Source organism: Nyctibius grandis, chromosome 6 (assembly GCF_013368605.1).
Source record: "Nyctibius grandis isolate bNycGra1 chromosome 6, bNycGra1.pri, whole genome shotgun sequence".
Lineage (NCBI taxonomy): Eukaryota > Metazoa > Chordata > Aves > Nyctibiiformes > Nyctibiidae > Nyctibius > Nyctibius grandis.
In genome coordinates, this window is record NC_090663.1 from 3,203,579 (window position 1) to 3,231,150 (window position 27,572).

The window sequence follows — 27,572 nt, forward strand, 5'->3', positions numbered from 1 at the left end:
TGCTTTTCTCCTCCGGGTCGCAAGTTCAGAGCTACAGCAAGTCACGCTGCTCAAAAAGCAGCAGCTCCTCTATGGCCATCATTAACCCCTGCGTTCCCCAGCACCTTTTTTTTGGGTTCAAGGTTAATGCAACAGCCCTGGTCACAAAATCACAGAATCCCTCTTGGAGAGCTGGCGGTCTGCATCATGAGATCTGTTATCAGTTATCAGGACACCCCGTTACACACCTCCGCGGCACCCTGACCCGGTCCTGCTCCGGTTGAACGTCAAACAAACCCTCAGCAGACCTGACAGTGAAGAATAAAGCTTTTGACGCAAGCACAAGCTGAACAAGGGGGAAAAAAAATTAAGCCACAGCAGCAGAGACCGAAAGAAAAAGGGTTTTCACTTCTGGCACTGGCCCTGCACCACTTCAGTGTGTTCGTGGAAGAGTTTCACCTTCAGGCTTGACTATCAGGCTGTCAAAATAAAGTCTGCGAATAAGTCCACTCAATTTTATATAGAACAAGAAACTATCAACAGTTTTTTTTGCTTATTTTTATCTATAAATGCCTGGAAACAACACAGCCCCACATGTAATAGGGGTTGCCCCATCTAAGTAACTCCAGAAAGGCAAGAGGCTGAGCCTTTGCACGCTGCAAACACGGGCTTTTATTTCTGGTGGATTGCTCAGCCCTTTGCACCAAAGAATAATGTTGTCTCTGTTGTAGCTTTTAGGCTGGATAAAATTCAGTTTCCACCCTCCCCCCCCCGCCCAAGCACCACCGAAGTCCACAGTGACTCAGTGGATCCAAGGATCAGGAGAATTACAGCACAAAATCTTGACGTGCATCACGTTCAAAAGCATTAAGCATCTCATTAAGGGTGCAATTACATTACAAAGGGGCTATAGGGTGAGTTTCTAGAGACGCAGCCCTGGAGGAGCCACCACGTGGTCTGTACCACCCAAATTCCCCCAAACAGACAAAGACCCCAGACCCAAACGTTCTTCTGCACAAGTTTTGCTAGAGCTGTTGATGGAGAGATACAGTGGACAGCAGGACAAAACCTGCGAGACTCATCATGCCAGTAGCAGGACCCCTGCGACGCCGCACGAGGAGCCCTACCATGGGAATTTTGTAACCTTTGGACATATCAGAGATAGAAACTGGAGCCAAAAGTCATGGATGAGACCTCCTCATGGATGGAAAATCTTTGACCGAGCTGTGGTGCCAGATGTTGCGTGCAGCTGTGGGGCTTCGCCTTCATCCATCACGGTGATCTCCTGCAGCCTTCAGACAACTGAACGCGAGAGGGCTTGGCTTTCTTCAGGGGCTTCTGCTTTGTTTCATTAGTGGAGACTCTGTTCCAGCAGCAAAATAAGTCATTTGATTCTCTGGAAGGCCTCTCCATACCACCGTAATTTTTGTTTAAAAATACAAAATGCTGCTTTAAATGGTTGAGTTTGTTTTTTTATTTAAAACCACACGTTTTCAGTTCAAATTTGCTCAGGTCCTTCACCCCAGCGAAAGCAAGCCTCCAGCCAGGACTCCTCCCCACACAGATAGCATGTTCCCACCTCAGCTACCCTGATTTCTTTGATACGATTCACTACCTAAGCTTTAAAAGAAAAATAATCAGCAGTGAAGGTGCCAAGTACTCAGCCTGCGCCAACACCCTCGGCATTAGCATTGCAAACTCTGAAACCCCCGTGCAGACAAATAGGAAAGTCTCCAAGTTGTAAATACGACTTGGAGCACCTACATCTTCTAGCGCTGGAGCAGATGTGGCTTTAGGCAGCTGGTACAGCTCTCAGCATGGCACCCGCCGGGCTGGGATGCCCTGTGGTCGTCACCAGAAGAAAGTCCTACCTGTACAAAGCCAGCTTGGAGGCTCCTGCCCCATCCTCCAGACAAACCCGTGGAGCGAGGGCGTGCGGGAAGCACGAGGGTGACAGACTAAACAGCTGATTTGCATGGAAGAGGTTTCTCTGACAGGCATAAATGTATTTTTTTTCCCCTCACAGAACATGCTCTTCGCTGCATTAGGCACTAAGGAAGTGAAACCTGTTTCTGCAAATCATATGATGGTCAGGCACTCGGTGCCTGAGACGATCTTCCAGGCTTGGGAGGCACTGAGGCAAGAGCTGGAGCTTGGCTTTGCCTCTAAGCCCAGGTGATGCCAAGGCACAGGCTCACCACCATGTCTCATGGAGATCCTTGAGCAGTGAAAATTATCCCGGGTGCTGCAGGGTCCAGGACGGCGTCAGAAGACCCTGTGTGTTGATGGGTCCAGCCTACCAGGAGCATCAGCTGCAACAGGGCTTAATAAGACAGGCTACAATGAGACATCTAAATCTAACTCTTGAGACACGTAGCTGCTCTTTCCCAAATCCCAGACTTCTCACAAGCCTGAGGAAAACCAAAGAAATTCATCTACCACCTCTTAGGGAAGGTACGTGCTCCAGGTAAGACAGTCTCCTGCGAAAACCAGTGACAGGACAAGGGGGAACGGTTTTAAACTGCAAGAGGGGAGATTTAGATTAGGTATTAGGAAGAAATTCTTTGCTGTGAGGGTGGGGAGACCTGTCCCAGGCTGCCCAGAGAAGCTGTGGCTGCCCCCTCCCTGGCAGTGTTCAAGGCCAGGTTGGATGGGGCTTGGAGCAACCTGGTCTAGGGGAAGGTGTCCCTGCCCGTGGCAGGGGGGTTGGACTAGATGGTCTTTAAACTCCCTTCCAACCCAAACCATGTTGTGATTCTATGATTAATTTTCTATTTCCACCACTGGCCTGCAGCATTAACAGAACCACATTGTTTCACTCTAATCTCTCCCTGTTTTCTTTAGCATCCTAAACCTTGTCTATTCAAATGAAAGTTTTGCTGCAGAAACTTTCACTGGTGGCAAAATAATAACCTACGAGCAAGCTTACACCGGGGTTTGACTCTGCATACATGTAAATCAACAGCAAAGCTTCCAGCATTCCCAGGGTACAGGTTTTGCAGCAGCTCCAGCTGGGACTAAGTGCACTTACACTCCCACAATACCATAACAAAACAAAATTGAGACAATCCCTTCTCTATCTCTGACACTTGAAGCATTAGCAGATTATTTCTTTTATTTTGCTTCTAATAAATGAGATAATGGTTTTCAGGGCCTTTTCCCCTGATCTGAAGAGCTGTTTTTCCAGTGTTGTTGATATACGCAACAAACTGGAAGCTCTCTCTACGTGTGCTGTTTATTCTGGTTGAATTTAGTCAGGAAACTGCTGTACTTTGGAGCACGTCAGTGCCAGCAAAAGCTGAGAACAAGAAAACAGAATGCAAGTGCCAAGACATTACGGATATCTTATAGCTGACCTCAAAGATGCAGAGGAAATTCTGGGCTGAATAAGGGTAAAAACTGTGCTCAGAGGGAGATCCCCACGCCCACGCAGGACGGGGAAGCTCCGAGAAGGCAGGTGGAGAGGAAAGGACCTCCTGGAGCTGTGCAGAAATATTCTGGATTATCCCTAATAACACAGAGCAGCTGTAAAAGCTTTCCACAGAATCAGTCAGGTTGGAAGAGCCCTCTGGGATCATCGAGTCCAACCATTGCCCTGACACCACCATCTCAACTAGACCATGGCACTAAGTGCCATGTCCAGGCTTTTCTTAAACCCCTCCAGAGATGGTGACTGCACCACCTCCCTGGGCAGCCCCTTCCAATGGCTAATGACCCTTGCTGAGAAGAAATGCTTCCTAATGTCCAACCTGAACCTCCCCTGGCAAAGCTTGAGGCTGTGTCCTCTTGTCCTATTGCTAGTTGCCTGGGAGAAGAGGCCGACTCCCACTCCACTACAACCTCCCTTCAGGTAGTTGTAGACTGCACTAAGGTCACCTCTGAGCCTCCTCTTCTCCAGGCTGAACAACCCCAGCTCCCTCAGCCGTTCCTCGGAGGTCAGACCCTCCAGACCCTTCACCAGCTCGGTCGCCCTCTTCTGGACTCGCTCCAACACCTCAACATCTTTCTTGAAGTGCGGGGCCCAGAACTGGACACAGGATTCAAGGAGTATTCCAGGGGAGTAACAAGACGAAGCACACACACATTCAAAGCGTTTCTTTTCCTCTAAGGCTGTATCGTTAAAACAGGAGAGCGACGGTGGCTCAGAAACCCTAAAGAGTTAAAATGTAGTTATGGAGACTGGCACGATTAAAATTCTGGTAGAGTACATGTAAATTGCAGGGAAAGCTGAGCTCGTCCGACTGGATAGTCAGCCCGTGAGTTCCCCCAAACAGAGCTTTGATTTTCCAGCACAGCACCCGAAATTCTCTTCTGTTTTTATAAAACACATGTGGAATCATGCTCTCTATTGCACAACACGGCTTGAGGAATAATTCCAGGTAGAAACCGGAGGTCATCGCTCTGGAAGGGCTGAGAATTTCAGTGGCAACAGAGAAGGAGGACGAGCTGGTCCCTGGTGGCAATGCTGCCTTGAGAGCTACCCACAGCGGCAGCACCTACCGACGCAAGGTCGTGGGTGGTTTCGCTCAAGCACGGCGCTCGATAACAAAGATTTATGAGCAAATATCTGAGAAAAACACTGAAAGCACACAGATTTTGTGGTCAACACAGCCAAAGCCAGGATTCACAGACAGGTTGGGGTTGGAAGGGACCTCTGGAGATCATCTAGTCCAACTCCCTGCCAAAGCAGGGTCACCCACAGCACGTTGCACAGGGTCATGTCCAGACGAGTTTTGAATATCTCCAGAGAACGAGACTCCCCCCCTCCCTGGGCAGCCTGTGCCAGGGCTCTGCCACCCTCACAGTAAAGAAGTTCCTCCTCATATTCAGATGGAACTTCCCATGTTTCAGCTTGTGCCCGTTGCCCCTTGTCCTGTCACTGGGCACCACTGAGAAGAGTCTGGTCCCATCCTCTTGACACCCACCCCTAAGGTATTTGTAAGTGTTGATAAGATCCCCTCTCAGTCTGCTCTTCTCCAAGAAGAAGAAGACTCTCTTCGTTTATTGGGTACTTTGTTCTCCTCTTCCAGGCAGCGCTTTCAGGCTGCGAGGTCAGCCTTATTTCAGGAGTCAGCTCGCCGATGGGAAGCTGTCCACGTGTTCTGTGTCCACGCAGCCCATTACAACAGAGTCACAGAATCGTTTTGGTTGGAAAGGACCTTTAAGATAATCAAGTCCAACTGCTAACCCAGCACTGCCAAGCCCACCACTAACCCATGTCCCTCAGCACCACATCTACACGGCTTTTAAATCCCTCCAGGGATGGGGACTCCACCACTGCCCTGGGCAGCCCGCTCCAGTGCCTGACAACCCCTTCGCTGAAGAAGGTCAGCTCACCTTTGAGGGCTTCTTCCAAATGCCTAATTTGCACAAAGGTGTTCTCAGTTCACTGAGCCTGCTCTGAAACACACCTCTGCCCAAAAGCCACCTCTTATTATTTCCATATCCCTGCATTTCCCCCACGCTGCTCTAACACTTCCAATAATCACCACCGCTTCGACACCTTCTCTCTTCTCAAGCCCACTGTTTTTCCCGGCCTTATTTTAAAATATGCTGCCAGGGTGAAATAAAACCTGAACGCATCTTGCTTAGCCTGAGACGGGCAGGTCAGCACTGGGAGGGGAGATGCGAAAGGCATCCTCCGTGCAGACATACCACGTGCAGCTGGATTAACATCTGCATACACCGTACACAGGAGCTCCCAGTTGATACTTCTGGAGGGGACTACACACCACCGTGTCCCTTCTCCATGAAGCAAGGCTGCAGTTTAAAGTTGGTTTTATCAAATCAGCATGTATGTGATCCAGGAGCACTGAGACATGGGGTGCCTGAAGGCATCCTGTCCTTTGCTGTCTCTGCCTGAACTATCCCTACTATGTCTCCTGCCACACCTCAGACAGAATCACAGAATCACAGAATCACAGAATCAACCAGGTTGGAAGAGCCCTCTGGGATCATCGAGTCCAACCATTCCCCTGACACCACCATGGCAACTAGACCATGGCACTAAGTGCCATGTCCAGTCTTTTCTTAAACACATCCAGAGATGGTGACTCCACCACCTCCCTGGGCAGCCCCTTCCAATGGCTAATGACCCTTGCTGAGAAGAAATTCTTCCTAATGTCCAACCTGAACCTCCCCTGGCCAAGCTTGAGGCTGTGTCCTCTTGTCCTATCGCTAGTTGCCTGGGAGAAGAGGCCGACTCCCACTCCACTACAACCTCCCTTCAGGTAGTTGTAGGCTGCACTAAGGTCACCTCTGAGCCTCCTCTTCTCCAGGCTAAACACCCCCAGCTCCCTCACCTCGGACAGGCGAAAAGGATTGTGCAGAAATGACTGCACACAGGTACATCTGCACATCAACTGACCGAACTTCATCCCACGCGTTCGTTTCAAAAGCATCGTTGATTGACAGGAGCCAGTTCAATGCACTCACGGGAAGGCAAGGGCAGGAACGGGCTGAGAACAAGGCTGCCGCTTCATTCCCGACAGCAGAAAGCAGCACACACCAACCATGAGCCGCTTCTGTTTTACATCTCAAAAACAATCCACCATCGCTTGCTCCGGGGCTGACAACTGCCTGTGCAAGAGGGAGGGCTGGAAACCAAACTGCTTCTGCGCTAAAAACCACACTCCATGGGGCTCAATCCTGTAAAGAGGCTTTTTTTTAAAGAATATAAAGGTAATAACATTTTTGGAATGGGTGCCCATGGAGGTGGTGGAGTCACCATCTCTGGAGGGGTTTAAGAAAAGACTGGACATGGCACTTAGTGCCATGATCTAGTTGACATGGTGGTGTCAGGGCAATGGTTGGACTCGATGATCCCTGAGGTCTCTTCCAACCTGGTTGATTCTGTGATTCTGTGATTTCAACCCAAAACAAATCCCAGCAGCAAAAGCCTCCTCTGGATGCTCTTGGAGGTCAAAGAACTATTAAGCATCTACAAACCCAGTAAGTGCCATGAGGTGGCACTAAGGGATGCTGCACGGGTGCGGGCTGGGAAGATCTCAGCCGTACCCCAGCATCACCTGCCTGGGGCACGTCCTCACCACCCCCGCTGGGTTCCCAAGCCTCGGCGGTGCTTTCGGGGAGGAAAGGCGGGCGGAGCCGAGCCGAGCCGAGCCAGGCTGTAACCAGTAGCAACTGTGCCTAATCCAGCCTGGAGACAAAACTGCCGGGGCTCATTCATACCCACGTCACGTGCTGAGCACAGTCCGTGCAGGGCCACCGCTACTGCATAATTTTTTTTCCAGTTTAAGCTTAGTTTTAGAACAGGATTTTTTTTTTAATGAACATATTTAAATCACTTTTTACAAAGATGCAATTTTAATAGATGAGGTTGGGGTCAGCTTCAGCCTAAAGGATGCACAAAAGCTTTTTTCCCTCTGCATAACATTTATTTCAGTGCTTTATTTCCATAGTAGTGGAGAAATTACCAAGGAAGAAGCTGCTCTAGTGCTGACATTCTTGATTTTTTGAAAGTATTACAAGAAGGAGCAGAAAAATCACGTTGAGGAGAAAAGCATGAAATCAGGAGTTGTTCTGCCCCATATTCAGGTGACCACACTGAAAAGCCGCCTAATTGACAAAAAAATGCCAGCATCACATCATCTATGAGGTGCATTGAAATCAATAAATGTCAAGACTGGAAGTAAAAAATCTTAGAAATATATATTTTCTACTGAAGTTTTAGAAGAGGCGAGTCACCAGACAGGTGGGCTCATGACCTGGGACCAAATGTCACTGAATATGCTAACGCAGATTTTTGGCAGCTTCTTCGAAACATTTTTCTTTTATTTTTAATACCAATTTAGCTGATTCTGAGTTGAGAAAGCCAAAGATTAAATGAAGACAGAAAAGCTTTTCCCCTCCTTGCTTTTGATCTATGAATACAATAGAGGTGGGATGGACTCAGGTGCCCAAGGAAAGACAAGGAGAAACTTGAGGTATGTGGTAGCTGCACCAATACAGATATATTTGTCCCTTTTTCTCTCCGGGCACGCTCAGCTCCCAGCACCAGGCAAGAGAGGGGATTTAGCAGCTTTCCAGCATCTCCAAGGAGGTCAGGCAGAAGAGAGCGCCAGGCTCTTCATAGGACTGCATGGTAGGAGGACACGAAGCAACGGGCAGAAGATGAAACAAGAGATGTTCAAGCTGTAGGGAGGAGCTTTTCCACCCTGAGGTCTGCCAAGCATGGCAACGGGTTGCCCGGAGAGGTTGTGTCATCTCCATCCCTCGAGGTTTTCAAGACCCAGCTGGATAAAGCCCTGAGCAGTCTGGTCCAGCCTCACAGCTGACCCTGCTTGGAGCAGGAGGTTGGGGTGGAGACCACCTGAGGCCTTATCTAACCACCTGAACCACCCCTGTGAGCCTGTCTTCCCACGTATCCCATCAGCAATTAAAGCTTGTGCCACAAAGTCAGCCTGTCGTGCTACAAACACAAAAATCTGGAGGACGGAATTATTTTATTCTGTGTAAAAATGGGTATCCAAGAGAGCAGAGGTCCCGACACCTCATTTAAGAGACATCCCAGCACCACGATGTTGAAAACATGCAATCCCAAGCACAACCACAGGCTGGGCGGAGAATGGATTAAGAGCAGCCCTGAGGAGAAGGGCTTGGGGGTGATGTGTGATGAGAAGTTCACCATGAGCCGGCACTGAGCGCTTGCAGCCCAGAAGCCAACCGTGTCCTGGGCTGCATCCCCAGCAGCGTGGCCAGCAGGGCGAGGGAGGGGATTCTGCCCCTCTGCTCCGCTCTCGGGAGACCCCCCCTGCAGTGCTGCGTCCAGCTCTGGGGGCACCAACAGAAGAAGGACACGGAGCTGTTGGAGCAAGTCCAGAGGAGGCCACGAAGATGCTCAGAGGGCTGGAGCCCCTCTGCTCTGGAGACAGGCTGAGAGAGCTGGGGCTGTTCAGCCTGGAGAAGAGAAGGCTCTGGGGAGACCTTAGAGCACCTTCCAGTACCTGAAGGGGCTACAGGAAAGCTGGAGAGGGGCTTTTTACAAGGGCAAGTAGTGACAGGACACGGGGGAACGGTTTTAAACTGAAAGAGGGAGATTGAGATGAGATCTTAGGAAGAAATTCTTTGCTGTGAGGGTGGTGAGACACTGGCCCAGGTTGCCCAGCGAAGCTGTGGCTGCCCCCTCCCTGGCAGTGTTCAAGGCCAGGTTGGATGGGGCTTGGAGCAACCTGGTCTGGTGGAAGGTGTCCCTGCCCGTGGCAGGGGGTTAGAACTAGATGATCTTTAAGGTCCCTTCCAACCCAAACCATTCTGTGATTCTATGAAAACCCTCCACATAATGACCAGAAGTCCTCCGTTTTGGTGTTTCCTGAGATTCCCCTCCATGCTACAACACTTCCCCCCCAGCGCTGTGCAGGCAAACACCCTGCCGCCTCCCCGGCCAGCCCCGGGGAGATGTTATTCTTCTTGCAAAAAATAAAGAAAAAAAAAAAAATCCCCTCGATTATTTATGCCGCTCTTTGAACAAGAGCAGCCATTGTCAGGGAGTGTTTTACAGCTCTGAATGTCACATTGAGAGTCTGGTCATGCCAGGAGGGAAGCCTGCCGCTGCCACGGCCCAGCAGAAAATGCTTTATTCAAGGCGCCCAGACTCCAGCACCGGGCAAAAGCTAAAAGGAAGCCGGTGGGTGTGACTGCCACATTTTGTACAATGATATGAAAAGAGGCAGACAAGGGTGCTTGATTGTTTGGGGTGGAAGGTAGAAAAACTACACGGAGCATCGTGCAGAGCCAGGTGAGGGTAAGTGACTGAAAGCTTTGGCTCGATGTTGAACCGGAGGAATTGCACGGACGAGTGTGGGGGTGAGCGGGGCTGGAGACCTTCCCAGCAGGGCCCAGGGAGAGAGCAAGGAGGGAGCTTTCGCTGTCGAGAAAACCGGGCTGGCTCAGCGGAGGAGAAACCAGTTTCCTGCCTGATTGCGACTGTGTGAAGGGAAACGGGGCTCTGGAGGCAGCCGTGCGAACAAAGCAGAGCTCCCTTCACCTCCCATCAGGCAGCGGCAAGAGCTTGGGAGCGCCCCAAAGCCACCCAGCCGCTAAAATTAAAAAAAAAAAGTTAAAAAAAAGCACCAAGCCCTTTTCCACGGTGCGTTACGTTCCAAAGCAAAACTGGCCGGGTTGCAATCTTCCACCGCCGCACCCCGAATGCCAAGTTTCAGGTTACCTCACCCGACATACCTGCAAGGATTTTTCTCTCAAGTGTGTTATTTTTACCGTCTCCGGTAACACCGATGGCTCTTACAGCCTTTAATCTGCAGATCTTCGGAACGTCCTGCAAAGAAAGCAAGTGTCATTTCCTTCCCCCTCCCACACCCCCGTGCGCCGACGAGGAAGTTATAACCCAAGTGAAATAATAAATATCGGCCGGTGAAAAGGGAACGGTTAGTAAGAGGAAAGGCAGCGTCCCCGTGGTACTTGTGCAAAGCATTTGGCACTGTCCCACACGACATCCTTGTCTCTAAACTGGAGAGACACGGACTTGAAGGATGGACCACACGGTGGATAAAGAACTGGCTGGATGGTCGCACTCAAAGAGTTACGGTCAACGGCTCAATGTCCAAGTGGACACCAGTGACGAGTGGCGTTCCTCAGGGGTCGGGATTGGGACCGGTCCTGTTTAACATCGCTGTCGGCGACATGGACAGTGGGATTGATGCGCCCTCAGCAAGTTTGGGATGACACCGAGCTGTGCGGTGTGGTGACACGCTGGAAGGAAGGGATGGCATCCAGAGGGACCTGGACAGGCTGGAGAGCTGGGCCTGTGCGAACCGCATGAAGTTCAACAAGGCCAAGTGCAAGGTCCTGCCCGTGGGTCGGGGCAATCCCAAGCACAACCACAGGCTGGGCGGAGAATGGATTGAGGGCAGCCCTGAGGAGAAGGACTTGGGGGTGACGGGTGACGAGAAACTCACCATGAGCCGGCAACATGCGCTTGCAGCCCAGAAAGCCAACCGTGTCCTGGGCTGCATCCCCAGCAGCGTGGCCAGCAGGGCGAGGGAGGGGATTCTGCCCCTCTGCTCCGCTCTTGTGAGACCCCCCCTGCAGTGCTGCGTCCAGCTCTGGGGTCCCCAACATCAGAAGGACACGGAGCTGTTGGAGCGAGTCCAGAGGAGGCCACGAAGATGCTCAGAGGGCTGGAGCCCCTCTGCTCTGGAGACAGGCTGAGAGAGCTGGGGCTGTTCAGCCTGGAGAAGAGAAGGCTCCGCGGAGACCTTCTAGAACCTTCCAGTGCCTGAAGGGGCTACAGGAAAGCGGGAGAGGGGCTTTTCACAAGGGCATGGAGTGACTGGACGAGGGGGAACGGTTTTAAACTGAAAGAGGGGAGATTGAGATGAGATATTAGGAAGAAATTCTTTGCTGTGAGGGTGGGGAGACACTGGCCCAGGTTGCCCAGAGAAGCTGTGGCTGCCCCCTCCCTGGCAGTGTTCAAGGCCAGGTTGGATGGGGCTTGGAGCACCCTGGTCTGGTGGAAGGTGTCCCTGCCCATGGCAGGGGGTTGGAACTAGATGGTCTTTAAGGTCCCTTCCAACCCAAACCAGCCTGTGATTCTGTGGTTCTACTCTAACGTACATGATCCATCCTTCCAGCCTCCAGCTCGGGAAACAGCTTTTCATCACCAGCTATCAAAGCTCCTCCCAATTTTGGCATCTCCACCTCTTCTGCCTGCAGAACTAGTTTTAGCGCTAAGGGTTTGGTTTGTTGTTTTTTTTTTTTTTAACCAATCCGTGGATATTTGCACTGTATCCAGCATTGGGGCTCGCAGCTTTTCCAGCCGCCACCGTGTACCTCGCGGCTCTGTTTACCACCAACAAACATCCGAGCACTAATCCTGGATTTATCGCTTTGGCTTCCTGATGACTCCCTCACGGCTGCTCCCTCAAAGCCCAGAAATCCAGTTTATCACCCTTCACAAGGGAACCTCTCGGCATTTTGCAAGCTCTATCATTTTATCTCCCCCGCGATCTCAATTCACCGTGAAAATACTTGGTGAAACCTATTAGAAGCTTCCTTGCTGTAGGTGCAGAGACTCCACCGCTACTTCTGCCCACACGATTTTCTCTAACATCCAAAAAGAAGCAACAGCAAACTTTTTTTTTCCTTAAATACAACCCTATGCTGCTCAGCACCCCTGTTCCCGTCATCTTTGAGGTCCCTGTGAGTTTTACCAGCGACGTCACGCTGCCGCCCAAATCTCTTGATTTATGCAAAACTTAATTTGTTTTCCACCCGTTTTATGAGCAAAAGGCTTCTCTTTTCCTTTAGTTGCAGCCTGACGAATAACTGCGTGACGACTGGAAACGCCACTCAGTCCTGAAGGAGTCCTTTGCTAAACGCTGCACAAAAGCCTTCAGACCTCAGAGGATGAGAACATCTAAGGGCATCAGAAGTCCAGACAGCTTCAAGATATAATATCACCACCTAGAACAAAGAGCTACACAAAAGCATCACAGAATCACAGAATCACTGAATCATTCAGGTTGGAAGAGACCTCTGGGATCATCGAGTCCAACCATTGCCCTCACACCACCATGGCAACTAGACCGTGGCACTAAGTGCCACGTCCAGTCTTTTCTTAAACACATCCAGAGATGGTGACTCACCTTCAGAACTTTCATTTTTTTAAGGTACTGCTTTTTATTCTCAGTTCTCACCAGCACTGGTGGACAGGGGAAGAGCAACTGATGTCATCTACCTGGACTTGTGCAAAGCATTTGACACTGTCCCGCACGACATCCTTGTCTCTAAACTGGAGAGACATGGACTTGACGGATGGACCACGTGGTGGATAAGGAATTGGCTGGATCGTCGCACTCAAAGAGTTACGGTCAACGGCTCGATGTCCAAGTGGACACCAGTGACGAGTGGCGTTCCTCAGGGGTCGGGATTGGGACCGATCCTGTTTAACATCTCATTCAGTGACACAGACAGTGGGACTGATGCGCCCTCAGCAAGTTTGGGATGACACCGAGCTGTGTGGTGTGGTGACACGCTGGAGGGAAGGGATGGCATCCAGAGGGACCTGGACAGGCTGGAGAGCTGGGCCTGTGCGAACCACATGAAGTTCAACAAGGCCAAGTGCAAGGTCCTGCCCGTGGGTCGGGGCAATCCCAAGCACAAATACAGGCTGGGTGGAGAATGGATTGAGAGCAGCCATGAGGAGAAGGACTTGGGGGTGATGGGTGATGAGAAACTCACCATGAGCCGGCAACGTGCGCTTGCAGCCCAGAAAGCCAACCGTGTCCTGGGCTGCATCCCCAGCAGCGTGGCCAGCAGGGCGAGGGAGGGGATTCTGCCCCTCTGCTCCGCTCTCGGGAGACCCCCCCTGCAGTGCTGCGTCCAGCTCTGGGGCCCCCAACAGAAGGACACAGAGCTGTTGGAGCGAGTCCAGAGGAGGCCACGAAGATGCTCAGAGGGCTGGAGCCCCTCTGCTCTGGAGACAGGCTGAGAGAGCTGGGGTTGTTCAGCCTGGAGAAGAGAAGGCTCCGGGGAGACCTTAGAGCAGCCGTCCAGTGCCTGAAGGGGGCTTAGAAGAAAGGGGACAGACTTTTTGTCAGGACCTGAGCTGACAGGGCAAAGGGTAACCATTTAAAATTGGAAGAGGGTAGGTTTGGATTAGATATAAGGAAGAAATGTTTTTCTGTGAGGGTGGTGACACACTGGCCCAGGTTGCCCAGAGAGGTGGTAGATGTCCCATCCCTGGAAACATCCAAGGTCAGGCTGGACGGGGCTCTGAGCAACCTGATCTAGTTGAAGATGCCCCTGTTCATTGCAGGGGGGCTTGGACTAGAAGATCTTTGAAGGTCCCTTCCCACCCAAAGCATGCTGTGATCCTGTGACTGGACCCACATCACCTCCATGCCCAGGACAAACTGAAATAGCAGCAGCAGCTGTGGCTGCAGCCCCGAGACCACCCTGATCTTCACAATCAAGGGTCTTCTGACACATTTGACCCTGCTCACACGTTGTCATCTCCTACATGAAAGGTGGCCAGCGCAAGCCAGAGGCAGCAATATCACCTAATAGTGAAGAGCTCCCAGCTTCCCCCCAGGCACTCAGGCTGGAGAAATAAAAAGGATTTAACGCAGATGACTGAGTTTTTAAAAGATGATCCATTCGTCATGAGGTGATTAGGTATTTTTAGGCCATGCAGCATTCAACCTTCCTCAAGCAACTCTAGATGACACAGAAAACACATGGAAGCCTGTGCCTCTTTGGGGGCTCAGTGCAATACTTTTTCTAATCAAAATATTGTTATTGAGCTGATGTAATACTGATTAAGAGATAACTTCGTTTTCTCCCACTCAGTCCTTCCCCCATTGCCACTGGGGTTCATGTTGGCACATGTTATTTTCACGCAGGCAGAAAGAAATTATAGCAAAGCAATCACAGGGCCACATTTTTAAAATTTAGCAAAATATTCATGAACAATCTCATTTTTTTCACTATTTTTCACTTCCAGCTGCTACATGCACTGAGTCTATGACTCCACTACACCGTGGATGAGATACCTTCTCAGAATCACAGAAACAATCAGGTTGGAAGAGACCTCTGGGATCATCGAGTCCAACCATTGCCCTGACACCACCACGTCAACTAGACCAGGGCACTAAGTGCCATGTCCAGTCTTTTCTTAAACCCCTCCAGAGATGGTGACTCCACCACCTCCCTGGGCAGCCCCTTCCAATGGCTAATGACCCTTGCTGAGAAGAAATGCTTCCTAATGTCCAACCTGAACCTCCCCTGGTGAAGCTTGAGGCTGTGTCCTCTTGTCCTAGCGCTAGTTGCCTGGGAGAAGAGGCCAACTCCCACTCCACTACAACCTCCCTTCACGTAGTTGTAGACTGCACTAAGGTCACCTCTGAGCCTCCTCTTCTCCAGTCTGAAATCCAGATATCAGACCTTCCTTAAATCAGCACTGCTTGAGGTCAATAACTACGGTCTTCAGAACAGAATTCTACAAGAACAAAGCTTTTTGGGTAAACAAAACATTACATCTTCTTTGGGCGTTGAATAACCTTTCATACACGTATGGAAACCACGCAGGTAATGCACAGCTTTCTGCTTCTGTAAGAGATTGATGGATCAGAAACCAACACGAAAGACAGCTTGCTGAATTTGTTGGAAGCATTTTATCACTCATCACTGGATTTGAACAGCAAGTTTCTCTCTACTCTGAAAATGAGAATTTAATCTACCAGATTCAGTGCAGTAAAGCAGAGTAACTATTACACATGCAGGAAAATGTCAGTGTAAACATTTTAAAGCTGTGTTAAATGGCAAGCAAGCAGGCTTGCTGCTGAATCGAGGCATGTGCATATGGTGACCATCATCATCAGACCATGTGTGCCCTCCATGGGGATATTTTCTGAAAATAAAATCACAGAATCACAGAATTATTTTGGTTGGAAAGGACCTTTAAGATCATCGAGTCCAACCGCTAACCCAGCACTGCCAAGGCCACCACTAACCCATGTCCCTCAGCACCACATCTACACGGCTTTTAAATCCCTCCAGGGATGGGGACTCCACCACTGCCCTGGGCAGCCTGTGCCAGCGCTTGACAACCCTTTCGGGGAAGAAATTTTTCCCTGATCTCCAATCTAAACCTCCCCTGACACAACTTGAGGCCGTTTCCTCTCATCCCATCACTTGTTACCTGGGAGAAGAGACCGACCCCCCCTCACTACACCTTCCTTTCAGGCAGTTGTAGAGAGCGAGAAGGTCTCCCCTCAGCCTCCTTTTCTCCAGGCTAAACACCCCCAGGTCCCTCAGCCGCTCCTCATCACACTTGTGCTCCAGACCCTTCACCAGCTTCGTTGCCCTTCTCTGGACTCGCTCCAGCACCTCAAGGTCTGTCTTGTAGCGAGGGGCCCAAAACTGAACACAGGATTGAAGTTCAACTCCTGTGGGTAGTTTACAATTTTAAAAAAAGCTATAATTTACAAATATTCAACATACAAAATTGACTTGGGTGAATGTTGCACTAACTAGTCTCAATGAAGCCACAAACCCTTAATTCTTATCCCTCCTCAGGCTTGCACCAGTGCTGCCCATCATGTGTCCTCTTGAGAAGCTATTTCAACCCAGCTCTCTCCACAAGCCTCAGAAAAGGATTTCATTGAAACAAACACTAAGGCAAAGAGAAAGAATGACTTAAAAATCCAAATAAAGCTTTTTTTCTTTTTTTTACCATGTAATTGCGAATAACAAACATATCTGTGGTTTACAGAGGAGGCAATAAATTAAAGCCACAGTTACAAATCAAACCAAAAAAAGATATTTAAGTCATTCAATCCACCACCCCAGGACGGCCGTGGCCCCATGGGATGCTTCTCGGTTTTGTGAAAGACTTGGAGTCCTGAACTGAGGAAGTACAACATGAAGAGCACTCTCAGAATTTGTTTCTTTTTTTTTTTCTTATAAAATTAAGCCAGCCCTCTGGTGCTTCCTGAGCACAGCCTCTTCGGTCTGGGCGCAGCAAAACCAAATGGTCTTTAGCAAATTAGCTTTTTGTTTGGGAACTGAGCACATCATTAAAAAAAAAAAAAGAAGCTTGATCCTCAGCAAAACGGTTCTGTGTTTCTTCTGCAACTACCTGATTGCAGTCTACAACTACGTGAAGGGAGGTTGTAGTGAAGTGGGAGTCGGCCTCTTCTCCCGGGCAACTAGCGATAGGACAAGAGGACACAGCCTCAAGCTTGGCCAGGGGAGGTTCAGGTTGGACATTAGGAAGCATTTCTTCTCAGAAAGGGTCATTAGCCATTGGAAGGGGCTGCCCAGGGAGGTGGTGGAGTCACCATCTCTGGAGGGGTTTAAGAAAAGACTGGACATGGCACTTAGTGCAATGGTCTAGTTGACAGGGTGGTGTCAGGGCAATGGTTGGACTCGATGATCCCAGAGGTCTCTTCCAACCTGATTGATTCTGTGATTCTGTGATTCTGTGACTCTGTGAAGAAGATGGCTGTGACTTTTCAGTCTGTAGCAAAAGAAATTAGCACATAATATTTTTTTAACTTTAAAACATTGCAAAAATATGCATTTCAACCTGTTAGGAAGCTGAGGACCCCACCAACCTAACTTTCCCTCCCATAAAGGCTACAGCAGAACAGTCCCATGAGATCCACCAGCAGCAGCAGCACCTGATCCTGGTGCTAATAGTAATTCTCCTCACCTTCTGCTACTCTCACCACACACAGCAGAGTAAAAAAAAACAAAGCCAGTCTCCTAATATTTTAATTTTTTATTGAGCCGTACCCCTCAACCAATACTCGGACTGCATGGTGTGCCTATTTCCCTGACTTTGGTGAGCAAAAGTATTTTAGGAGTGGTCACTAAACAAAACAAGTTGAGGGGCTGTGTGTGTTGTGGCGGGTTTTTCTTAAATTTTTGTAATTTTTTGATATTTTGAGCTTGGTATTTTTATATAAAGCCTTTAGCCAGACACATCACAGAATGACAGAATCACGAATGTTAGGGATTGGAAGGGACCTCGAAAGACCATCTAGTCCAATCCCCCTGCCGGAGCAGGATCACCTAGATCATGTCACACAGGAACACATCCAGGCAGGCTTTGAATGTCTCCAGAGAAGGAGACTCCACTACCTCTCTGGGCAGCCTGTTCCAGTGTTCAGTTACCCTCACTGGAAAGAAGTTTTTCCTCATATTTATGTGGAACCTCCTGTGTTCCAGCTTGCACCCGTTGCCCCTTGTCCTGTCAAGGGATGTCACTGAGAAGAGCCTGGCTCCATCCTCATGACACTTGCCCTTTACATATTTATAAACATTAATGAGGTCACCCCTCCGGCTCCTCTTCTCCAAGCTAAAGAGACCCAGCTCCCTCAGCCTCTCCTCAGAAGGGAGATGTTCCACCCCCTTAATCATCTTCGTGGCTCTGCGCTGGACTCTCTCTAGCAGTTCCCTGTCCTTCTTGAACTGAGGGGCCCAGAACTGGACACAATATTCCAGATGCGGCCCCATCAGGGCAGAGTAGAGGGGGAGGAGAACCTCTCTTGACCTGCTAACCACACCCCTTCTAATACACCCCAGGCTGCCATTGGCCTTCTTGGCCACAAGGGCACATTGCTGGCTCATGGTCATCCCAACTCATGGAAGATAGTGGGGAAGAAAAAAGCCCTATAACCACGTACCCACGGACTCTGCACTAGTTTCCACTGTGTTTCCAGAATATGTTTCAGAAAAGAGAGATTTAGGGTGAATTAAAGTAATGATGGCAGAGGTGAGCTTCTCTGAACATCGTAAATAGCTTCTCTCCCTCAGCTGAAGTTCAGCTGGGTGGAAGCCCACACAGACCCCCCTCCAAGCACAGGGTTTGGTTTCAGAGCAAGCCCCTCCATTAAGACCCTCAGGACCTTCCAACACGGTATAAGCAGGAGAAAATGCCAAAGCTGAAGCGAAGGAGCTTTTGAGCAGGTAAATCCAAGACTTGGGTGATCTCGGTTGATGTAGGCTGCGCTGTGGCCATCTCCCTACACCACAGATGTGACAGCAGTACAATAGCATGAATAGTTTTTGTTACTCACTCCCTACTGAACGACAGCATTCAGAGTCTAAATTAAGAACACGAAAACGATTAACATTACCATTAACCTCAGCCCCACCCTAATTGCACTCCATAAAAGCATACGTAACAATTACAGAGATAACATTGTGTGTCATAAATATCACACACAGGAATACAGCAGTCACAGCATTTGTTTCCTGACCCGGGAAAGCTGCTATAATTGTAGTGTATTGTGCTCATGGAGGATTTAGATTTGGAAGTTGGTTGCCAACAGCCCTTGTTTGCTATAATTTCCCATCAGGCTCTTAAAACTCTTTGGGTTTCCAATCAACGCCGTGTCAACGCGCTGCTCCGAGTTCTGCACCGTGCGGTTCAGCAGGAATTTCACGTTCTCAGTGGAAACAAATCAAGATCATCCCGGGGATATACAAGCTAGATGTGGAGATGTCAAGCAATTAGAGCAGAATCTGTGCATTTGGGACTTTTGATGCACATTCCACAGCTAAGGACACCTAAAGTAAAACCGTCTTTGCTCTTGGAGGCCCTCCATCCAAGTCAAGAGGACAGATATCCCGAAGACCGTTTTGGTTTTCAGTAAATTGGCTATTACACCACACATAATTCCACGGTTTGCCATTTCGAACCTGGACAGCCTCCAGGGGCTGGTGTGAAATCACCCAAATTCACAGAAATCACCACACCCTCTTGGAGGAGTGCTCTGACCACAGCATTTTCCCCTCCTGGTGGAAGCCATCCTTGCAAGCAAAACTCTCCCAAGTATTCACAGAATCACAGAATGGTTAAAGGTTGGGAGGGACCTCTGGAGATCATCTAGTCCAACCCCCTGCCAAAGCAGAGTCACCCAGAGCATGTTGCACAGGGTTGCGTCCAGGCGGGTTTTGAATATCTCCAGAGAAGGAGACTCCACAACCTCCCTGGAGGAGAGGTATTTCCCCACCCCTTTCTAGATAGAGAATTTAAACTGTCTAGATTACAAATCTGAGGAGTGTATGTGACACCTCCCTTCCACCGAGCCCCTAACGATGTAGTACCTGACAGACCCGCTGGTTTTTGAGGTCCTGTCTCTATAAAGCAGTCTTTCATCGCAATGCAACCTTCTCCATTCAGTGTTTCCATGTAACACCAATATCACCTTTTAGCTCTTAGAGAAGTTTAAAAGTGACACTTTCACTCATATTGATATTTTCCAATTAAAATTAACAGATGAGAGTGACCCAAATAGGCAGTGCTGGAGAAGGGGTTCTTCTCCCAATGAAGATACCAGCATTTTTTTCGGCACTGGTGAGGCCGCACCTTGAATCCTGTGTCCAGTTCTGGGCCCCACACTTCAAGAAAGATGTTGAGGTGTTGAAGCGAGTCCAGAGGAGGGCAACCAAGCTGGGGAAGGGTCTGGAGGGTCTGACCTACGAGGAACGGCTGAGGCAGCTGGGGGTGTTTAGCCTGGAGAAGAGGAGGCTCAGAGGTGACCTTAGTGCAGTCTACAACTACCTGAAGGGAGGCTGTAGCAGAGTGGGAGTCGGCCTTTTCTCCCAGGCAACTAGCGATAGGACAAGAGGACACAGCCTCAAGCTTCGCCAGGGGAGGTTCAGGTTGGACATTAGGAAGCATTTCTTCTCAGCAAGGGTCATTAGACATTGGAAGGGGCTGCCCAGGGAGGTGGTGGAGTCACCATCTCTGGAGGGGTTTAAGAAAAGACTGGATGTGGCACTTAGTGCCATGGTCTGGTTGACATGGTGGTGTCAGGGCAACGGTTGGACTCGATGATCCCAGAGGTCTCTTCCAACCTGATTGATTCTGTGATTCTGTGATTTTTGGATGTCCCCAACTGACAACCGTAAGCTGTCAGCATCTCACTTTTCTCTCTGTGGTAACCTGCTGACTTAGGTCTCTTCTCAGTTTCATCTTCACTTTCTGCCCAGGAAGAACAACCAGAACAATCAATCCCTCCTCCTTCCTTACTTAAGGTCTTTTATAAATTATATAGAGGATTTCATCTTCTGGGCTGTTTCCCTGAGAGTCATTGAGTCGGGCTTTTTCTCCTGCTGCTGTCAGTTGTGCTTTAGCTGGTTGTTTGCTGAGGACCCCGCAAGGCTCAGCCTAAGAGGAAGACCAGGGTGAAGCTGAAAGCCAGCCGTTCTCTAACATCTCGGCACGTAACGATAAATACCTCCCTCATTAGTATGCTGAGCTACATTAGTTCTGCTGCTTACAGTGTGAAAGCATTAAAGTGGGGCTGAAGCTTCAATTTCACAGCTTGCAACGTGATGCATTAGCTCATGGGTCTCCAGGCATGGGGCGCTGATGGCATTTACAGAGGGTTTTAGATGTGTGAGGTGCTGCCGGTAAATCTGCTAATGCCTGTAAAGAGGCAGCGTGTGCCTCTGAGCGAACGGAGGTGAAGTCATCCGGACGTACAACGGGGGTTAATGCAGCAGAGGGGTGAAACGACTGCCCGGTATCACACGTGAGGCTTTGGTAACACCATGACGTCAGCCAGCGAGTTGGCATCATCCTACAAATCAAATAGGGGTTACCTAAGAAGCAAATTTACACTGCAGCCTTTCCATCAAGCCCGGGAAGTCTTATGATCTCTCCACTCAATCTCCCTGCTACTCAATTTTCACAGAACTTGCAAGATTTGAAGACTCTGAAGCTTCTCAAACGTGGCTGAAATAGCTCAGTGGTTCAAAAGGTTACTTGGGATGGAGGGGTTGATAAATGCAGACTGTGCCCTGTCACCGCTCTCCTATCTTTAGGAAACTAAGCTTAAGAACACACCACTTTACTCATCGTTAAGTGAAAACTATGAATGACATCGTCATCACTACAATACCTATCAAATATTAGCATTTTAGGTAATTTTTGCACTAAGAACTCTCTGTCCCCATTGAAAACAACATTCCCCAGTGAACACTAGCAATACATCAGCCCTGATGATCGGATCAGAGTAAGACCAACCAAGGCTAGGAAATACTTCCTCGTATTCAAAGTTCAAACAACAAGGTGTCGGGGATAGCAAAAGGCTCCTAGATACTCAAACGAGGACTTGTAGTAAGATTCTTCAATGCCTATGTGGCATTAAGGCTTTAGAGGCTTTAGAGGCATTGCGCAGACTAATCAAACAGAATAATGATCTCATAGGGGAGTGTTGAGCTGGAATTAAAGAGATTAATGTTTCGGGTCCCAGCTCTAGAAGTTCTTACCCTTGGGGAAGTCATATCAACTCCTTCATCTTGCCTCTCCTTTCCACAAAACCTCCTTTGAATTATTGATTGCAGAGCGTGAGTGAAGATGCCAGAGGGACAGACCATTGCAAAGACTTCTTTTTATTATCATTTTTTCCTTAATACCCGCTATGAGGCACTGTCTTGTTTTATTCATGATTCTTTGAAGAAAGATCTTCCATCTTAAGGGAATAAAAGCAAGCATGTGTTATCTTTTGAATAACATCACATGCTTCTACTGGTGAAGTCCAATTCTCAACAAATACTCACATGGGCGTACCAAAAACTGTGCAGTGCGATTTCACATAATAATGCAGAATCACAGAATCACAGAATCAACCAGGTTGGAAGAGACCTCTGGGATCATCGAGTCCAACCAATGCACTTGATGGTACTTTGTTACGACGTGTTTGCACAACCAAAGGTTAGGTCAGGCAAAATTCGAAGTTAGTGGAGCACTTCTTGGCCTAAATTCACACAGGGGCAGAAGGGCACGGCAAGAAATACTGTCCCATACGGTTTTGTGTATTTTGTGATCTCCCATTGCTAGATCCCCAACGACTTTGGTTCTTCTACAGTTAAAGCAAGGCTTTTGTTTCTCAAGCTCACATCATAAGAAGCCAGACATTTAACCACCACGATGGATTTCTAATTCAGTTACTCCATACAAGCTCACCTGTAAACCCCTGAGTGTCCAACATCTGGCATTGGTAAGAGTTTGGCCATATCCTAACTCCTCTGTAAACCAAAGAGATATCCAAGACTTCTTAGAACGTGGCTTTTTCTGAAGGCTATTTGGAAAAGTTCATTAAGTTCAAAGTCGGGCTAGCAACCTCGTCATTGCCCGAAACACAAAACGCAGGCCAGGTTTTGGTGAGGATGAAAAGAAAGGGGAAAGTGCGTGGGTGGAAGAAGAACAGTGAAGTTCAGTCACGTGTCAAAATGTTTTTTTCGTTGTTTTTTAATCTAAAGCCAAAACTTATATTGAATCCAAGTTTATGCTGTGCAGTTTAAAGAGCAAGGGTAGGCTTCCCTCACCATGAAAGGATACGTATAATACGCACCCAAGTGACATGAAAAATGTGCAATGAGAAGACAACTGTGTTTTGGTGGTGACATCCATAGCCCCAAAGCCGTCATCATCTGACACCAGCAAGAGGTGACAGTCACAACTGAGACACTAATGACCACAGTGATCAAAACCTTCCTCCCCGCACTCAGCCTGCAATTCACAGAATCACAGAATGAACCAGGTTGGAAGAGCCCTCTGGGATCATCGAGTCCAACCGTTGCCCTGACACCACCATGGCAACTAGACCATGGCACTAAGTGCCATGTCCAGCCTTTTCTTAAACACATCCAGAGATGGTGACTCCATCACCTCCCTGGGCAGCCCATTCCAATGTCTAATGACCCTTTCTGAAAAGAAATTCTTCCTAATGTCCAACCTGAACCTCCCCTGGCGAAGCTTGAGGCTGTGTCCTCTTGTCCTATCGCTAGTTGCCTGGGAGAAGAGGCCGACTCCCACTTCACTACAACCTCCCTTCAGGTAGTTGTTGACTGCAATAAGGTCACCTCTGAGCCTCCTCTTCTCCAGGCTAAACAACCCCAGCTCCCTCAGCCGTTCCTCGTAGGTCAGACCCTCCAGACCCTTCACCAGCTTGGTTGCACTGGGAGGCCTCAGAAATCCCACAAGATCTCAACCAATCTCCCCTTGCCTTGAAAGCATAATTAACTTCAATTGTCTTTTGATTTTATCTCCATTTTCTCAGGTTCTAAGCTAGTTGGGAAAGCACTCCGTGTACGCACATGTGGGTACGCACACCGGGGCGTGCACGTACTTGTCTGGAGTTACCGACTTCCCAGTGTATCATCTCCTTTTCTCAGGGCCTCCTCGGAGAACAAAACTTCAGGAGGAAGCCTGACCTTTGGGAAATTCTCCTTCTTACCCCGTACAGCTGCTGATAAAGATTTCTGCTCCCACTGCACCTTGCCGATATGGATGAGCTCACACCAAGGGAGCATTCAAGCTCAGCTTGATCCTGCTAGGCTCAGCTCGCCGCTTCCCCCAATGTTTTCTGACAAACTGCTCTCACAGGGATTTCAAAAAAAGATGCTGACCTGGCCCTTGCAGGAATGAAGAGATTTGCCTCCCTTCTCCACAGAAATTTTAAAGTTTCCTGAAGAACAGAACAGGATTCAGGGAAAGTGATGGAGAACCTGAATCTCCAGCCTGGGTCAGATTTACCAGAAAAAAAATAGTTTTCAGTCAATCGAGGGTCTCAGCGAGTCACAGGCAGGTGACCTTCACTACCATTCCCTCTTACGGGCCAAGAGGTAACGCGAGCAGCAAGACTACATGTCAGGGAGGGCAAATATGGAAGAAGAACATCAGCTTTAAGAAAAACTAACGACCCTGCAAGGTAGGTTCAGCACTAGTTTGATTCAGAAAAATAGGCTGGGTGTAGCCAAAGGGTTGGAGAATTCCATGCAAAAAAATAGAGAGTTGTGAGTTGTTTCGCTCCCCAAAAACTTTCCTATTCAGTGGAAAATTGAGCTTGCTATGAAGTCAGATGGAAGTTTCTGAGCCAGCCCAGGCAGGGGTTCACCTATACACCCAAGGAGAAAGGCCAAGAACAAGGCATCCAAACACGCAGCCCTGCCAAAACCTCAGTGGTTTTATCATCTAGAGTTCAAATCAAGACCTCCCGTCCTGCTGTTCGCACTGCACGCTGAAGAGTTTCCAAGAAACGTCTCTTGGCAGCAATCCCAAAGCGCAGCTTCCGACCCGCTGCTGGGAGCGGAGCTGCTGCGCGCGGCGGCTTCTCGGCACATCTTGAAAGCTGAATTTCCTACGAGCCGCCCCCATGCCACATCCTTTACTACAGGTGTAGCACTGAAACAGTACAGCGTTTCGAGCAATGCCCTCGATTTCTCTAAACACATCTGTTTACGCAAGCCTAAGGCAAGCCTGGTGGCCTGAGGCTCAAGGAGAAGATGAGCTCGCCCTTGTTCTCATTGCAAGTTTTGAACGTCATCAGGGACACTTCCCCCTTACCCTTCCTGTAAACCTGTTGGGATCATAAAAATAATTATGATGGAAAGACCTGGGCTAACCCAACCGTGGCTCGGTGAAACCGTCCTACCCAGTAGGGTAAGCTGGGACAGACACCGAAGCCCTGGAAGATCAGGTAGTAACGCGCCAGTGCAACCATCCCTGGCTAGGAAAGGCAGGATTCAAGGTCAGGTTGGATGGGGCTTTGAGGAACCTGAGTTGAAGATGTCCCTGCTCACTGCAGAGGGGCTGGACTAGATGACTTTAAAGGTCCCTTCCAACCCAAACCACTCTATGATTCCCACTCATGCTCTTTGGGAGAGGCTGCAAGTGTTTGCTAGCAGGTCTGTTTCTACCTCCCACCCTCCTTCCCCTCCTCCAGTTACGCAGTGTTTTCTGTTCAGCCAGTTTTGATTTGAGGCCACCACGACCTCTACCCATAGGAGCCACCAGACCTGGGAGCACTAAGATGTCTGGGATCCCAACGTTTCCAATTACACATGCAGAACTTTTTTGGATGCTATCAAGGTTTCAGATCTAAACTTCGAAGTCTTCTTACCTGCGTTCTGCAAATGCAAGCTCCCTACTCTGCCAGCTTTATACTCCATGCTAAGTCTGAGCTAGAATAAACGTGCAACACTGCTGAAATGGCTGACAAAAAGAGGACAGTAACTTGTGACAAGAGAATGTGACCAGTGAAAACAAAGCCCAGAAATCTAGCAATACATCTGAGCGGATAGCTTTGGATAGACTTCACGCGTTAGTTTTCTCCCACATAACCCAAATCTGAATGCTTCTGACCTGTGACATGAATCAATAAGTGATGTATAATGAAACACTTTAGAAGTGACCCATAAAAGCATAAAAGGGGGCTCAAGCCCTTCCAGCTGCCATCGGCTATTTTATAACCCCAGTTTTAGAGAGGAAAACCACTCAGCCCAAAAGGCCTTTCCAGTAGCCCCCAAGAGCCAAGAGGCTCACAGTATGACGGACTCCTCCAGCATCCCAGCATCCAGCTCTGCACCCTGCCTAGCAGCCCACACTCCCTGAAACAGCAGAACAAGTCCCATGACCTTAGCTGTGGACCTTGCTGTCTTATTCCGAAGGGATTTTGCTGCAGAAGGAAAGTGCTGTTGGACTATTTTACTCCAGCCAACAAAGTCACATCCACATCTGGCTTCATCACTCAAGACAAACCACTCTCGCACAAGCAATTTTGTTGAGACCGTTGACGTTGGCCAGTCAAATCAGATAGCACTGGCCACGGCGAAGCGTCAGCCCATGGCTGCTCCTCTTCACGTGAGTCACAGAATCACAGAATCAATCAGGTTGGAAGAGCCCTCTGGGATCATCGAGTCCAACCATTGCCCTGACACCACCATGGCAACTAGACCAGGGCACTAAGTGTCATGTCCAGACTTTTCTTAAACACCTCCAGAGATGGTGACTCCACCACCTCCCTGGGCAGCCCCCCCTTCCAATGGCTAATGACCTTTGCTGACAAGAAATGCTTCATAATGTCCAACCTGAACCTCCCCTGGCCAAGCTTGAGGCTGTGTCCTCTTGTCCTAGCGCTAGTTGCCTGGGAGAAGAGGCCGACTCCCACTGCGCTACAACCTCCCTTCAGGTAGTTGTAGACTGCAATAAGGTCACCTCTGAGCCTCCTCTTCTCCAGGCTAAACACCCCCAGCTCCCCAGCCACTCCTCGTAGGTCAGACCCTCCAGACCCTTCACCAGCTTGGTCGCCCTCCCCTGCACTCGCTCCAACACTTCAACATCTTTCTTGAAGTGCGGGGCCCAGAACTGGACACAGGATTCGAGGTGTGGCCGATAGGACCTGTGTTATTTTGGTAGCTATTTGAACATATTCAGTCTCTTGCTTCTCTAAAAAGGCTTTTCTTATACAAGCAAAAATATTAAATTGAGTTTAGGTTATTAACATTAATGGTGTGTAACATAGGCAAATTTCTTCTGTATCTCTGACTATAGTTTGATTGAACTCAATCCTTTTCCAGGATCAGCTATGGAGAAAGCACGCACCAAAGACAAAGCCCTTCTTCTAGGACATTTGGCCACTTCCCAGTAAACCACTGGGATTAATTCAGCTGTTGACCTCAGCAGGAGTTGTCCCCAACTTAAAAAGCGAGCCAAGCAGACTAAAAATACATGTAGCAAAACACAACATGACATTCAGTTAAGTACATACGTACACACACACACAAACAGACCTGAAACACGTTGCTAAGTACCTCACAAATTCAAAGGGAAGCATTTAGTCACCCATAAAAGTTACGACTGGCTTCAGTTTGGCACAGAGGTATCGCACCAGGTTTGTAAAGAGTTCAAAGAATTTTTATATGAAACCATAAATTGGTCAAGTTTGTGAAGCGCATGGTGTCAGCAGGACCCCATGTGTGAGCTTTAAGGAAACATCAAACCACAAATACAAATTTCATCTCCAGCCAGGGTGAATCTGTGAAAGCCACAGCAACAAGAAATGCTTTAAAAAAAGACCTCATTTATTAAAATCACCAGGTTTCACACGCACATCTCCATTTGCTACTCCAGCAACACCATCCTAGAATCAAATCCATTTTGGGTGGAACAAGACCTTTCAAATACCGAACAAGAAATCTTACAGTAAGATTTTTATATTTTTTTTTTAAAGCATTCCTCAAACTTTTCCTCAAGTCAGACCACGGGAAGAACTTCGACCAGAACAACTGCCCACAAACTCCCTGCTGGATGT

At 48.8% G+C, this 27,572-nt stretch overlaps 1 protein-coding gene across 2 annotated transcripts in view; it reads right to left on the reverse strand.

Moving 5' to 3' along the window:
• Positions 1 to 27,572, reverse strand: part of PTPRA (protein tyrosine phosphatase receptor type A) — a 151,845-nt gene that overhangs the window by 90,090 nt on the left and 34,183 nt on the right. The gene's annotated exons all lie outside the window — the stretch shown is intronic.